The sequence below is a fragment of the Herpailurus yagouaroundi genome, unplaced genomic scaffold, assembly GCF_014898765.1.
Source record: "Herpailurus yagouaroundi ecotype Mexico unplaced genomic scaffold, PumYag 160, whole genome shotgun sequence".
In the NCBI taxonomy this organism is placed as follows: Eukaryota; Metazoa; Chordata; class Mammalia; order Carnivora; family Felidae; genus Herpailurus; species Herpailurus yagouaroundi.
The window spans coordinates 11,750,614-11,767,076 of NW_024412401.1; the positions used below are offsets into that span (position 1 = coordinate 11,750,614).

At 37.2% G+C, this 16,463-nt stretch overlaps 1 pseudogene; it reads left to right on the forward strand.

The window, feature by feature from the left end:
• Positions 1 to 4,636: 4,636 nt before the first annotated feature.
• On the forward strand, positions 4,637 to 8,058 carry LOC121035168 (heterogeneous nuclear ribonucleoprotein A3-like; annotated as a pseudogene).
• Positions 8,059 to 16,463: the final 8,405 nt, after the last annotated feature.

The window sequence follows — 16,463 nt, forward strand, 5'->3', positions numbered from 1 at the left end:
TTTCAGGGTGAAATATGTCTGAATATATCCCCTGTTGTCTAGAAACATGGATGTCATGACAAATTCTCTATAAATATAGTAAGGATTCTCCTGTCTAATGAAGGTCAGACCTTTTTTTTCCTGTTTTGCCATTTTATGATAACTGGCCTATGGTCTACAGTGGTGCTCGTCTATAAAATGTAAACTCAGAGTTAACTTAGATAAGAACATTTCTCTTCTACCCAGGGTGACAGGGGAACTTTCTCCAACCAAAACTTGGAGGCACATGACTAAGATGGGAAACAACTTGACTGAATTTTGAGTCTTTTGTTTTAGGTTTTTGTTTTTTTTTTTTTTTTTTTTTTTTTTTTTTTTTTTTTTTTTTTTTTAATGTAGGCTCACAAAAACTAAAAGGAACCAACTTCGTTCGGGTGTGTGTGGGGGATGAAATCCTAATGACCCTCAGCATCAAACTAATTGAAGAAATAAATTCAGAATAAGGATTCCAAATTGAGATTTTGAAGATAAATGAATAGCTCTTTTGATTAGAATGTATACTGAACCAACCAAAGAAAAGGTCGTTTTTAAAATTTATTTCAAACTGGCTAGCCAGGACTTACATACATATTTTTCTAAATAGAAATGTTTTGCTCTTGTTTCTTGGTAACACAATAGGAGCTTTAAAATATTTGTTGAAATTTAATGCTAGTAAAAGCCAAAAAACTATAACATAATACCTTTTCTTATTTTCAAAGAAAAACTTATCAACTACATTGTTTAGAATTATATTTGGTTTTGCTTTTTTTTTTTTTCATTTTTCCCCCCTCTTCTACTGGCTGCTACCATATTGGAATATAATACCCTTAGTGTCCTTTAGAATTTCACCAAAATTTCTGAGCTATGAGGAAAGCAAATTTAACAATGAGAAAAGTACATAACAGTTAAATATTATGCATTTGCTTAATAGATATTTATGTAGCTATTCAAAGTATTTATCATGTATGGATTGCGGAAAGTTAAAAAATTTCTCATCTTCTGTATTGATGTATGCTACCCAATGTCAATGTTGGAAATAATCAAGATTTCTGTCTCCACTGATGTTAACAAATATTTTTTTTCTGGTAAAAACCTTGAGAAAATTCACATATTTTGCTTTTTTGTTTCTTCACATACAAACTATGGATTTAATTTGGAACATGTATTTAGATGTTTTTCCTTCACACCATTTTTTGAGGCATGGAGAGAGGAATTGGTAAACTTGGATATTATCAGTGTTAAGTGAGCCACTCAATATGCTTTCTCTCCAGTAGCATGCACACTACACAGTCATACTACTTAGCTGATGACACATAACATTTTTTTTCTTTGAAACCTATGAAGGACTCTTTTCATCCTAATAGAGTCTACTGAAAATTTTCATCAAAAAATGAAAGGTGCATATGATAGGATTTTCATATTTCCAGGTGTCTCAGAAAAAGAGTGAGATAGCAACAGCTTTCCCTTTCTAGTCAGCGGTTAAGAAGATAACAAAGTGGCATGTGGAAAAATGATGAAGAAATAAAAAAAATATAACCAACTCTGTACTGGACCATGGAAGAAGACAGAGGACAGAGTGTAGGGAAGTAAGAATTGCTATCAGACTTTCCAATATGGGAAGCTCTAAATTTCCATTAAAAAACAAAAACAAAACATTGTCTAAAATTCATAAGGAACAAGGGTTCCCATGTTGAGAAGTGATATATTCTTAAGAGATACTATTTTTGAAATATTTTATTAAACAAGTTTTCTTACATGTGGGGCATTGATTTTGGTGTTCAGGGCTTATATTCTAGTGTTAGTCAAACAGAGAGGGAACAGTGAAGAATCCAAAACAAGTTTTAAAATATTTTGTTACCTTTAATATTGCTGTGATAGAAACTTCTGGACAGAGAATGTAGAAGATAGGATTTTCTCACACACACACCTCCTCCCAGTCCACCCGTCCCTCCTCCCAGACACATTTAGCATCACCTTGATGACTTTATGATAGAAATATTTTGTGAATTATGTGATGTGAAAGATTGATTCAGCTATAATTTAAACTTTGGCAAATGGCTACGAATAGAAACATGTACCGATAGTAAAAGCGAATGAAACAATATTAAGCTAAAAGTTTGACACACACCCCAGTAGATGCTCCACGTACAGTTCAAGTGTGAAGAGCATGGCACACTGGAGGCAATTACATTTTCAGAATGAAAGGAGTTATAATTCCTGATCCTTGGGCTCATTCATTTCAAGTCTTGCTCAATTGCAAATGTAACCAGAGATTTAATAACTAGTGTTACCCTGGGAGGATGCTGTAGGAATAAATTTAGATTTAAAAAATATATATTCGCATCCTCTACATAAATGGCAACTTTCTCTCTCTTGCTTAAGAGCAGACTGACAGAAAGGTTATTCACTTTACTCTGCAGGCGCTTACACATTTGAAGCATAGCTCTTTCAGCCATCATCTAAAATAGCACTTCTCTAGGGGCGCCTGGTTGGCTCAGTCAGTTAAGCGTCCAACTCTTGATTTCGGCTCAGGTCATGGTTTCACAGTTTATGGGTTCAAGCCCCACATCAGGCTCTGTGCTGGCAATGAGAAGCCTGCTTGGGATTCTCTGTCTCCCTTTCTCTCTCTGCTCGTCTCCTTCTCTCTCTAAATTAAACAAACAAACAAACAAACAAACATTTAAAATAAAATAGATCTTCTCAAAACCAGTCTTTGTTTTTTTTTCTTACAAACTGTTTCAGAGTTACCTGAGTGTCAGGGATTTGGTAAATGTATGTGTAGAAGACCCAATAAGGGGTGAACAAAACATGGAGGACTCAGTATCTGATTTCAGAAAATGGAAATGAAAAATAATATTTAATTTTAAAATACATGGATGTTTCCACAGTTCAGTATAAAGAGATGGAACAAAAGATGTATGTTGAGTTTTGTGCAAGCTCTTGGAAGGCATTCTTTGTATCAATAAAAATAGGTAAGTGGTATTTGATTTAATTCTGGGTGCCAGATAATCATCACCTTTTTCTTCCCTTCCTCCCTTTTTCCTCCCCCCTCCTCCTCCTTCTCCCTCCTCTTCTCCCTCTTCTTTTTCCTCCTCCTCCATCCTTTTCTTCTTCATACTCCTCCTCCTTTTCATCTTCCTTCTCCTCTTCCCCTCTTCCTGTTCTTTCTCCTTCTCCTCCTTGTTCTCTTCCTCCTCCTCCTCCTCCTCCCCCTCCTCCCCCTCTCCATCCCCTTCTCTCTCCCTCACCTACAAGTAGCCTAAAGTCTCCCTTGCTTCCTCTTCCTTTCTCCCCTCTAGTCTCTATAGTCCTTTGCCAATTCAATCTCCTACACATACAATCCCACCTAATTTCTTCTCTGAGGACTGAACACAGGAATATTCTAATTTCCAACCCAAGTGGCAAAATCCTAATAGCATATACTCTACAAGAGGTGCTGGCAGTGTCACAGATATTCATTTTATCTCTCTCTCTTCATTTCATGTTACATCCATCCTAATTGTCACTACCAATACTGCCTCATGTCTCTAAATTTGGACTTTGGTTCAACTCTTCAGAGAAAAAAACCTCCACTTTCTCCAGGGATGGAGGAAGGACAGTAGCCTCACTGCTTGTGCCATGGAGGAGACCAAGAAACTAAGAGCATCTAATTCAGAGATTCTACTGATCTCTCCACTCCAGATACTGGCTGATGCACTGAGATTCAGCCTATTTCTTATTGCTTATCTACATTCTCACTCTGCCACCTCCTTTTAATTCATGAACATATGCAGACATACAGGTGTATATGTGCACATACATACACACACAGGCAGTTAAGGTTCAGTCCATTTATTGTACTAAAACTATTGCCACTAATCTATCTGCTTTCTCTCTCCAAAAATTATATTTATTTCTTTTTTCTTTTACTCATCCAGTCTTTAATTCAACAAACATTTACTGATCATCCACTGTGAACTAAGATTTGAGCCCAGTGCTGAAGATACACATAAGCAAAACCAGAACCAGTCTGTCTTCCCCTTGGCAGTTATAATCTAAAAGGATAGGCAGATGGTTATTGAATAAATGTAAAATCACACTGCTTGATGCCTTTTACAAGTTGTGGATGCAGAGATCTATGGCCTTTTGAGGTTTTATAACATGATATTTGACTTGGGTGGTTAGGGAAGTAGTGAATGAGCTGTTATTTGAAGGAAGATTAGTTAAGAGTATTCCATAAAGGAAAGGGCTGATGCCAAAGGTGGGTAGTAGTGGTCTACTGATTGCAACTCCAGGGAAGAGACAAGAAGTAAGGAAGAGGGATAGGGTTAAAGTGGGTGTGGGTGTGGCACAGGGGTGGAGGACACCTACTATACTGTCAGATTAGATGGAGCATTTATGTGATGATTGCTGTTGAAAACAAGGGCGTTGAAGGAATCTGGACCATCCTCACACCATTTTTATGGAAAGGTTTCATGGGAAAGATTATTGTCCCTTTCACTTTAGTGTTATATATGTCCTTAGACCACATCTAGGATTCTGCTAGTTTTGAACATGGGTTCTTTTCTATAAAGTCAACTGAGTAAGTTCTATCTTTGATGTTGTAGAGTTATTTAAAACTTTATATATAGGTGATCTCAAAATGGAGGTAAGGTCACCCCAGCCCAACTTTGGGCATCACTGCTGCAGGTGGGGAAGGGAGGGCCATGATCCAAAGAAACGGGAGCAGTTGAAAAACTCTTTGTTGGTGACTTGAGCTACACATGATAGCTGGAGAGAATATTTTGAAAATGGGGCACACTTAGAGATTGTGTGGTGATGAGACCCCCCACCTCCCAAAAATGTTCCAGGCTTTTTTTTCTTTTTGCTTTTTTTGTTTCTTATTTTTTATAAAGAGGAGAATACTCCATTTTTTAAAAAAATGTTTATTTATTTATTTTGTGAGAGAGAGGGAGAGAGAATTCCGAGCAGGCTCTGTGCTGCCAGTGCAGAGCCTAATGAGGCGCTCGACCTCATGACCTGAGCCAAAATCAAGAGTCAGATGCTTACCCAACTGAACAACCCAGACACCCTAGGGATTTTGGTTTTGTGACTTACTCTTGTGTGGAGGAGGTGGACGCAGCAATGTGTGCTGGGCCACACAAGGTTGTTGGACATGTAGTGGAACCAAAGATAACTGTTTCTAGAGAGGACTCTGTAAAACCTGGTATCCATCTAACAGTGAAGAAAATTTTCGTTGGTGGGATTAAAGAAGATACAGAACAATATATTTTGAGAGACTACTTTGAAAACATATAGCAAGTAGTGAAACTGTAGAAGTTACAGAAGCCAGGCAGAGTGGAAAAAAGAGAGGATTTGCTGTTGTAATGTTTGATGATCATGATACCATGGATAAAATTGTCATTTAGAAATACCACCCTATTAATGAGCATCATCGTGAAGTAAAAAAGGCCCTTTCTTTTTTTTTTTTTTTTAAATGTTTTTATTTACTTTTGAGAGAGAGAGAGACAGAGCGTGAGTAGGGGAGAGGCAGAGAGAGAGAGAGGGAGACACAGAACCCGAGGCAGGCTCCAGGCTCCAAGCTGTCAGCACAGAGCTCGACACGGGACCTGAACCCACAGACTGTGAGATCATGACCTGAGCCGAAGTCGGACGCTCAACCGACTGAGCCACCCAGGCGCCCCAAAAAGGCCCTTTCTAAATAAGAAATGTAGTCAGCCGAATTGCAAAGAGGTCAAGGATGTGGATCTGGCAACTTTAGGGGTCATGGAGACCACTTTGGAGGTGGTGGTGACTTTGGTGGAAGAGGAGACTATGGTGGTGGAGGTGGTGGCAGGAGAGGTAGTTACGGAGGTGGTGGCAACTATGGCAGTGGTCTTGGTTACAGTAGTAGGGAAGGCTATGATGGGGGTGGACCAGGATATGGAAACCAAGGTGGCAGATATGGTGGCGGTGGGCAGAGGATATAGCGATGGCAATGAAGGAGGAGAATTTGGAGGTAACTACGGTGGTGGTGGGAACTATAATGCTTTGGGGAATTATAGTAGACAACAGCAATCCAATTATGGACTTGTGAAGGGGGGCAGTTGCGGAGAAGAAGCTTCCACAGTCCATGTGGTGGTGGTTATGGGTCTGGTGGTAGAAATGGTGGCTATGGTTGCAGAAGGTTTTTCAAACAAACAAACAAACAAACAAACATACAACAAACCAGAAAAAAAAAAAAAAAAACAAAAACCTCAGAAGAAAAGTGTTACAGTTCTCAGCAGGAGAGAGAGTTAAGAGTTGTCAGGAAAGCTGCTGGTGACTTGGAGATAGTCGTCCCCAGTGCATTAGAGGAACTGTAGAAATCTGCCACAGGAGGAACAATGATCCACATACTCAGAGAAGTGACTGTACCTTAAACAGGAATCCCTTCTTGTCCAGGACTGTCCTAGCCACATTCTGCAAAAAGTGCAACTATGAATTAGTGCAGTGTGGTGTCAATTAGATGTGCGTTCCTGATGTAGCTTTTCCTTTTTCTTTTTGTTACATCTTTTCATGACATCTCATTGTCCTGTAAATTGTGGTAGCTGTACCAGGAATAAAAAATTAAGGAATTTTTAACCTAAAAGAGAAAATAAAATAAAGTTTTATATATAGGATGTTTCACGTCACAAAAAGTCTTGGGACTTAAATGCTTGCCATCTTAAATGATTGGAACATGATGTGTTCAAGAAACTCTTGGTCGTAGAGCTCAGAATCAGAGCTACGGAGTAAAAGCTTCAGGGAAGACAGCTTACTCTGAACATAAACAGGAACAAAACAGACAGGAACACCTTGCCATTGACGTTCAGACTCTTAAAATGGAATGGAGTGGCTCAGAATAAATATCCCATAAAAGGAAATACCAGGGTAAAGAATCATTGCATGGGGCATATTTTGTGCATTTTGTGTGGGGTCATGAAGTAGGTAATATTAATACAATAGATGTAAGTTGAACCAGAAAAATTCAAAGATAATCCACTTCTTTGATTCTATAAATGGAACCTGTTTAACTATTTTGGTGCTCTAGTTCAATTCCTAGCCACTTAAAAAATCACCACCTTTCTTTGCTAGCAGCCTAGGCAATTCCTTTGCCTGAGGCTTAAGATTTGAATGAACTGGATGTTGGTTTTTTTTTCTTTTTTTTTTTAATGTGAAATATGTTTTTGATTTGTAAATGAACTCAGGCATAGCAATGGACATTGAAATTATTATTTTTTAAATGAAATAAAAATAGAGCTGACAGCTAAAGAACTTTCACAGCAGTTATTATTATGTGTTATTATTAGCAGCAGCATGTGGTGACATTTTAGGCTCCAAATCCACAGAAATATATCCTAGATCATGGGTATTCCAGATGCTAGGGGGAAGAAAACAGAAATGCTGCTGTCTGGCTTCACATGACAGAACTTTTTGAAAATGAAATAAGAAATCTGATAATTTTCTACTAGGCAGTGGAGACTGATTTATCTCTATCCCTAGGGGTTGAAAGGTTAACAATGGGATTTTTCTACAAATGTAGATATCAGCCACCAAGAACACTACTCAGAATATGCTGAGGAATGTCTTTGACTCCTTAAGCTGTATGAAATCTGTCACATTATTAGTGACTTAATGGAAGAATATATTATATTTTATGGATTTAGTCAGCATGGAACCCCTAAAACACAGCTTTGAATAAAAGTGAAAACTTGATGTGGTGTGACCTCTTCTCCAACTAGTACAAACAAACTTCTAGACTTTCTCGAAGAAGTTTTCTGCTTTGGGTACTCAAATTTCTCTTAGCAGAAATTGGGACATTGACATTCTGTGGGTGGATAGGCGGCATATTATAGTCATTAGAAATGTGGATTTAGAATCAAATTCTGCTGCATTTGAGTCTCTGTAACTCTGTTCCTCCCTAGATGTGCTCTCCTGGGAAGTTCATCATTTCTGAAATTCTTCCCTTCATCTCTTCATAAAATTCTCATCATGTCTAAAATTTGCTTTCCTCATCTGCAAAATGTAATAATAGTCACCCATATCTTCATAGAGGTGTTGTAAGGATTTAATTATGGAGCATCACATCAAGCGCTCAGATATATGTCTGATGATGTATGTACCTGGCAAGTCAAAAAAACACAACTTATACTATACTGGACCCTAAATCATGGGGAAAGCTCATGCTCTGGGTCTGATACACCTACCTGAATTTGATCTCTGACTTCATCTGTAATGAATTTTGTTACTAAGTCATGTTCTTAGTATAGTAGCTGACCCAGAGCACATCAGCATATTATCTATTTATTTTTATTTTAAAAAATTTATACCAATTAGTGCCATGCCATTTGGATTATGAAATCCTTTAAAAATTGACTAAAAGGAAATTAGTTATATCACATGAAAATTTTGTGTGGCTGTGACAGATATTCCCCCAAAGAGTGACTTAAACAATTAGTATCTTTATTTTCTGTCACAGGATGAAGATTTGAATGTAGGGTATTTAGGGGTAGCTGTGGCTCCATGATGCAATCAGGGTCTCAGAGTCTTTGTAAAATCCTGTCAGCCATCCTTAGGATGTAGTTATGCCCCCTTGTGGTCACAGGTGTCTGCTCCACCTTTATGTTCAGATGCTGGGCAGGAAGTGGTAGGGCACAGAAAAAAGGAATATGCTGTATCTCTCAGCCATATAAATCCTACCAGACAACTTGCTTTTACTTGTCATTGGTCAAAGCCAGGTCACTTATTTATCTGGATTCTGGGAAACAAGAGTTTTATTGAATAAAATGCCACCGCTATCAAATTGGATTTTTTTATTGAGATGGATGATATGGAAGAGACCAGTGGACATTGGGAAGGCATCTAGTAATCTTAGACAAGATAAATAAAAATTCTGCTGACATGCCTACTCCCTCACACACGATCACATTTAATCCTCCAATCTAAACAAAACAAACCTAGTAGCCATACCTTACAGGCTTATTTTCAGATGTGTCTGGGAACTTGATATGTCCCAATGCTGGGAATAGAAACCACATTTGTCTGGCCTCAGGGCCTATAATCGTTGCACTGCACCACACTGTCTCCCCTGCAATGCTTTCTCTGATCTGGTAGCAGATCATTAAACAACTGTGCTTGATCCTCATCATTTTTGTCTTCTTAGAACTGGTAGATAAATGGTTAACTGTGGTTCTGTTACTACACTTGAATAAAGCTACATGTCCCTCGTAGAAGGTGATTATGTCATGGGGCAGGATTATCTAGTGAACAAAGCAGTTACCTCAGATGTAGGAAACCTAGGGTCTTATACTTGGTTCTTTCTCTGCTGACGGTGCCAGTTACCGTTGCTGGTTGTGAACTGTCCTCATTTGTAAAACGGAAAAGGTAATCCGACTCTTACATTTGACCCCGTTCTTGTAAGGATAAAGTTAGACAATAAATGTGAAAGTACTTTTTGGAAGTGTAAGTGCTTGCTATACAAATACAAGGAATTATTATTATCGATCCAGTAGCCCAAAGTGGCAATCTACTTGATACTCCATCAGAGGCTTAATTGAGCAGTTTCGGTTCAACCATCTAAGCTGACAGCAGCTGAAGACTGATTCTCCAATTTGACAAAGTGCAGGATCCAGATGAATGCATTCTTTCTTCTCTGCTGCATGCCTATAAGGATGGATTATCAGCCCCTCCAGGAAAAAAAAAATGTAAAAAATTAGTCTCAAAAATGAAATGAGATCATAAATTTGTTGCAGATGTTACTCATTGAAGATTATTTGTGTAAAAAAAGTGTTTGGGGCATTGTTTTTCTTATTTATGCTCCATCTAAATAAAAACAGATCATTCAATTTATTATGTCAACAATTATTTATTAAGTGGATACTATGCCTCAGACATTGTACTTGTGTCTTAGGACATAACAGGAACAAGAAAACTACGGGTCCTACCTTCGTGGATTTTCTAATCTATCATGGAAGAATAATATTAAACAGTTAATTAAACATGTCATGTTTCATTAGGTAACAGTGTGTCAAAAATCTTAACAGAATGGAGTAAAAACATGAAAGAGAAGAACAATGGAAACTTTCTGTGGGATTGCATACAGACACGCACATGCATACACATACACACACACACGCACACATATATAAGACTTTACACAATTATGAGGAATGTATCCTAAGAATTCTTAAATTCTTGGGGCGCCTGGGTGGCTCAGTCGGTTAAGCGTCCGACTTTGGCTCAGGTCACGATCTCACAGTCCATGGGTTTGAGCCCTGCGTCGGGCTCTGTGCTGACAGCTCAGAGCCTGGAGCCTGCTTCAGATTCTGTGTCTCACTCTCTTTTCTGCCCCTCCCCTGCTCATACTCTGTCTCTCTGTCTCAAAAATAAAAAAAACATTAAAAAATTAAAATTCTTAAATGAATGTTTTTATTCAACTGTTAGTAGCCACATATTTTCTTTCTTCAAAATATTTATATATGTAATCCATGCATTTCTCTTTCTCTCTTAGCATAGACCAAATGCTATCATGTTATTTATCCTATTTTGACTTTTTAATATATAGAAGTTTAATTTTAAGAGAGCATGCTGTAATAGATAAGGAGGCGTGGATATATCATTATTCTCAGATACACTCAGGATGGCTTCTGCCCTATGACCCCATCTGTACTAAGAGTGTGGGTTTCTGACTTATGTTTGAGACTTGGTTCTACAAATGGCATTGAGACCTTCAGGCTGACTCCAGATGTGGACCATGCTTATATGATATTATGAATGAAAACTCTTAGATCAGTTATGTAGAGTATGTTCTGAATAAAACACACATAGTGTTCTGTACGAAAACTCTATTGTATAAAATAATTTTTGGCTGATTGTTTATCAAGTTGAACATTTTATGAAATAGTATGAGACAAGGTTCATGAAACTACATCCCATAGGCCAACTCTGGCCCACTGATAATTCTTATAAATTCTGTTTTAAAGAAACATAGCCATATTCATTTGTTTATGGCTGCTTTTATGCTGTAACAACAATTTTGGTAATGGTCACAGAGATCATCTGCCCCACAAAGTTGAAAGTATCAAAGACCTACTTTTTTTTTTACCAGGTCCAAGGTATATATCTTATATCAAGAGTAAGCAAAATTTTTCCATAAAGGGACATAGAGTAAATATTTTCATCTTTGTGTTGAAAACACAAACAAACATGTTCCTGTACCATGTTTGGATCCAGGCCCTACTGTTTACAATTTGTAAGATAGTAAGTTATTTAATATCTCTGAGTTTTTGTTCTTAATATGGAAAAAGGGTTGATGATACCTGTCTCACAGGGATGTTGTGAAGATGATATAAAACCATGTATGCCCAGTGCTTGGCATATGCAATAACATAATTCTTCACATTTTCATAGAATGTAAAGGAAATGAATATCTTCAGGGTATTGAGAACATGAGAGATGAAATGGAGTCGGAGTCAATATCAGAATTAGGTAACTGTTTAAGTGGATCACCAAAATTTAATATGGGTGGAGAGAAACAGAGCTGCCAGACCCCTGAAATTATGGTCTAGCCTGAGATTCTCTGAAAAGAGCTGACTTTGGCCTACAGATCTTTTTCACCCATTCTATGTATTTATGCTACTTTTAGTTTCATTAATAAGTGGAGAAACATCTTCTCTCTATTTCATCAAATTAGAAGCAGAGAAATTTATAATTTATAATTTTTTGGTAAAGTGGAGGCATATATATCTTTCTCTTTAAAAGACTGCATCACAAATGGTCATTGTTTGGAGTAGTGGCTGTAAGAGGAGTATTCACTCTTCTCAGGGTACCTAATTAACCTGATTGTGTTTTCTCTATGAACAACAACTGTAAAAACATTCAAAACTGATTCAGCTCTGGTCTCAGTTACTAACTTTCAAAAGTGGATGCATAAGAGCGAAGTCTCGTATCTAGATACCGGTTCCATCACAAATCCCCTCCATTTACGTGTCTATATTCCATGGTGATTTTGGTCACTTTTATGCACGACATTTCTTGTTTTTCTCAAATAAAAGAACACTTTAGTTTTCCTTGAGATCTCCCTCCATTTAAATAATCTTGGAAAGGTTTCTTGATGATAAACCAAGACTTCTGGAGTAAGCAATAATGGTATCCATTCTTGGTTCCTTATCTAGTTGTAGTATGAAAGTTACAGAGAGTATCTATGTAGACCCACTGTCTGATTGGGATGCCAGAAATATGTGTTTTGATGGTGATTACTTCCATGGCTTGCTCTTTGGACATCACCATTTGACATTGTAGCACAGTAATCTATATGAATCATGCTAAGCTTTCATTGGCTGATCTGACAACAGGGGAGCATTTGTTTCATGATAATATTGCCAAAATAGGTTAACAACCATTGGTTACTTCATAGTGAATGTGCTGATTTATATCACCTCTGATAAATGTATATGGGAGGAGAGTAAGATGAAAGTGGATGCAGAATTTTTTTGTTGGTAGACAGTTTATGTCTGTTTTAACCATCTCTTACTTTTCTTGACTCAAGGACACCTAGAACATTCTCATAACCTCTTAATGATCCTGAGTACCAGATGCCTATTGCTAATCAACATGATCACTGTTGCCTTTGCCATTTATAAATAGGGAGTATGATGAATATGCAGGGCCATTTGCACTGAGCTTGAAATCTGCTTCAGTCTTTACATGATGTAAAGAAGCATCTGCCTGCCTTAGTCACCCAAACAAATTCCAAAAATGAAAGGTGAACATATCCAAAAGCTGTTGGATTTTACTTTTCTAAATTTTGCCAGTGTTGCATGTCAAGGAGATTTAATAGCAGTTGCTTGTAAAGGAAATTATAGAAGAAAACCAAAACCAATGGTAAAAAAAAAAAAATTACTTATATAAAGAGATTTGTTCATGTGAAAATGTTTTTTTTATTCCTGAGAAAAGTAAATGATTTCCAGTTTATATGTAGCTATTTATTTAACAAACTTCTCAAGGAAAATTTCTGCATCATTAATTGTATAGGCCATAATGTCTTTTTATTGGGATGATTTAAACAAAGAATACCTTAGACTTTTTTTTTTCATACATAGTCTAACCTCCTCTTTCAAATAAATATCCATCTCTCTTATTTCATATCTCTCTTTCTTCCTCCCTACAGCCTCTCCTTCTCCCTTCCCCCCTTCCTTTACTTATACAAAGCAACAATATTGTTGTTTATGTGCAATATGAAGACACATATTTAAAAGAGCTGATATTTTGGGAACTTGTATTATTGCCCTTAAATATTGAAAGTACTCTTGTAAGAGGGATTAAACTTGGGAAATACAGGCTTTACTGAATAAAACTAGGTTAAAACTGTAGGTAGAGAAATTTTGTCTTGATATGCAATTGATTCTTCTGTGTCAGAAATAATTAATATAGGAATGAATTGTCTTAGTGAGGTATTGAGCTTTCAGTGATTGGGGGTGTTAAGGCATAAATGCACAATCACTTGGAAGGCATTTTGTTGAAGTTAAGAATAGATCTAAGTGTATTTTGAGGTCTATTTCAGCTTTAGAATTTTATGGTATCTATAATATATACTCACATGCACACATGCACTTACAAATGGAGTATGTATCTGCAATAACGTGACGATAGATTTCCATAATTTACTCACTTTTGCGAAATGTTCTGATGTTGGACTGTTTAATGATTACCTTGTTAGAACCAAATAATGAGGCTTACTTTGTAGCAGTCTACTCTGGAAAAAAATTGTCACTACTATTCTGAGTTGTTCTGGAAAGAAGTTAATTGTAGGCAGAAGAAACAGGGAGAAGTGACTATAGGGATAAATATCTCTGTCCTTTTTTTATTGCTTGCAGAACTGAGCCTAGAATCTGAAGTATGAATCAGACTTGAATGGTTCTGGGTACAGTGTTGAGCTACCCCTGGAAGATTTATATAGAAATATAGTCTATACTATAAATACATGTAAAAAGGGTAACTATCTGAAGATGGGAAGATGGGTCAAAAGATCTTCCCAGAAGAAATCACGTCTAAACTTGTATTTAAATGATTTAAAGATGGTATGTATAAAGGGAATTCCAGGAAGAAAGGAAAATCATGAATAAATGGAGACTATGGTTCCCCAGCCCCCCGCTCTGCCCCGTGTGTAAGACTGGAGAGAGAAACTGGAGTCAGATAGTAAGTGGTTACAATATGTTAAACAGTTTGGAATTTAAGAGAAATGGGAAGTGTTTTTTAGTATTTGAAGCAGTGCAGTGAAATAATCAGATAAAGATTTTAAAAGCCTTTTCAGGCTAATTTTTAGACACTGTATTAGAGCATGATGAAACTGGAAATAGGAAGACCACTTAGAAGGTTGTGTTAGTAATCTGTGTGGGCAACGTATGGCCTTTTTGTCACCAACTTCCAATCATGTTCATTCCCAATCCCCAAACATCCAGCTTAACTTTAGCCACCACCTATAAATCAATGAAGATCTGTGCCTTTGGTCTTCTCTCTTTTCAGGTAAAAAATGAAAACCAAGTACTCTGCTTGAAGTTCTATTCTATGGGAGCATTTCCTTTCTCCATCGTCCTCCTAGGTCACCCAAGACTGAGATTATGGTGCTGTAGCTGTGCAGAGTTCCCACATATCATGCAGTTTGTCCACAAAACTGAGCCCAAAATATTTCTTTCTTAGTCAACTGGACATAAGGTACTCCCCATGAGGCCATGGATGGAATTTGAGAAGTAGTTTAGGAGGGGTAGATGCTATGAAATCTGATTCATTGATGTATGTAGTTTACTTGTGACTTCAGGGCTAATTTGATCTCTTACATGTCAATTTACTTGATGTTGGAATGCTTCTTTGCACTCATGGCTTGGGGTGAGGGGATGTTCAGACAGCACTCTTCCAGCCTCTACCCATTACCTAGCTCCAAAACCACATTCACATTTTTAGGTATTCATTACAACAGGTCCACATCGTGGTGCCGTTTACTGTCTTGGTTATCAAGGGCTGCTTTAACAATAGACCACACACTACATGGCTTAAGCAGTAGACATTTATTTGTCACAATTCTGGAGTGAGGAGGTCCATTATCAAGATTTGCAGATTGAGATCCTGGTCAGAGCCCTCTTTGTGGTTTGTGGACTGCTGTCTTCTCTCTGTGTCCTCGCAAGGCAGACAGAGGAAGCTCTAATGTTCTTAGTCTTCTTCTAAGGATACTAATGTTATAATGGGGGCTCTAATGACCTAATACCCTAATGACCTCATTTGAATCTAATTCCCTTTCTCTCCAAAAGACCCTACCTTCTAATACTATCACATTAGGGGTTAGGGTCCAACATGTGAATTTGGTGAGGGAGGCACACAAACATTAAGTCCATACCATTATGTAACTATTATCTATTGGATTTTATTTAAAGAAAATGACCCATTTTACCATTTCAAGCAGGTGAGTGAAGCCATCAGATTTGCATTTTAAAAAGCACATACAGGCCACATTTTATAGAATGGGTTAAAATGGGCAAAACTGGGGATAGGAATGTCTATTAGTGATTGGGATAGTAATTCAAGTAATAAATGCAGTTGATGTACATAGGATCATGGCTGTAAAGAGAGAAATGGTACCAATTATAGAGATATTCAAGAGGTCAACCCAACAGATCTCTGCTGTAGTTTCTGGCTTGAGAAATTAAAAGCTTGAATTATCTCCTATTGAAATTTGGGTTACTGGGTAGGATCTGTATTTCCCCCCTAAAGGGAAATCTCTATGCTCTTTTTGGCTCGCATTGTAGAAGAGCTTCTTTCAGGGAATTTGCATAGAGATGGTGAGTATATTGTTGGATATTTAGTTTTGAGGGCATAGGGAGAAAATAATGTATCACTCAATTCTCATAATATCCATGCTTGGAACACAGAAATCAATAATAGCGTTTTAAAATATATTGTATAATGAGTTGCTTATATAAGTTTTAACTTACATTTTATTAAAATAACACTAAAGAAGGAGGCTACTTAATATTTATTAGCCTCAGTTTTCCTTCATTTTTTAATCATTTTATAAATGAAGGAAAACTAATGCCAATAGATATGACAGCCTCCCAAAATCTAACAGAATTGAGTGAAGACAGAACTTAAACTCACTTCTCCATATTGCCCTGCCAAGGTCCTAGCAGAAGCACCTGTTGTTTTAGGACCTCAGGCTCATCATATATCAAAAGAATGTAGGCTATCCCTTCCAATTCAAGAGCCTATAAATTGATGGCTAGAAAACCATTGTTTCTGGACAGCCTATACTCCCATAAAACCAAGACAGCAATATTTATAGGCCATTTAGCTTCAACTCTAAGCCCAGCCTACAAAAACAAATTTGAATTTTTTTTTTTTAGGAAGGTTTGGAAAAGAGAGACAATCAGTCTTTCTGGATTTTCAATACAGATTCAGACTATTATAAGAAAGTGAAGGCC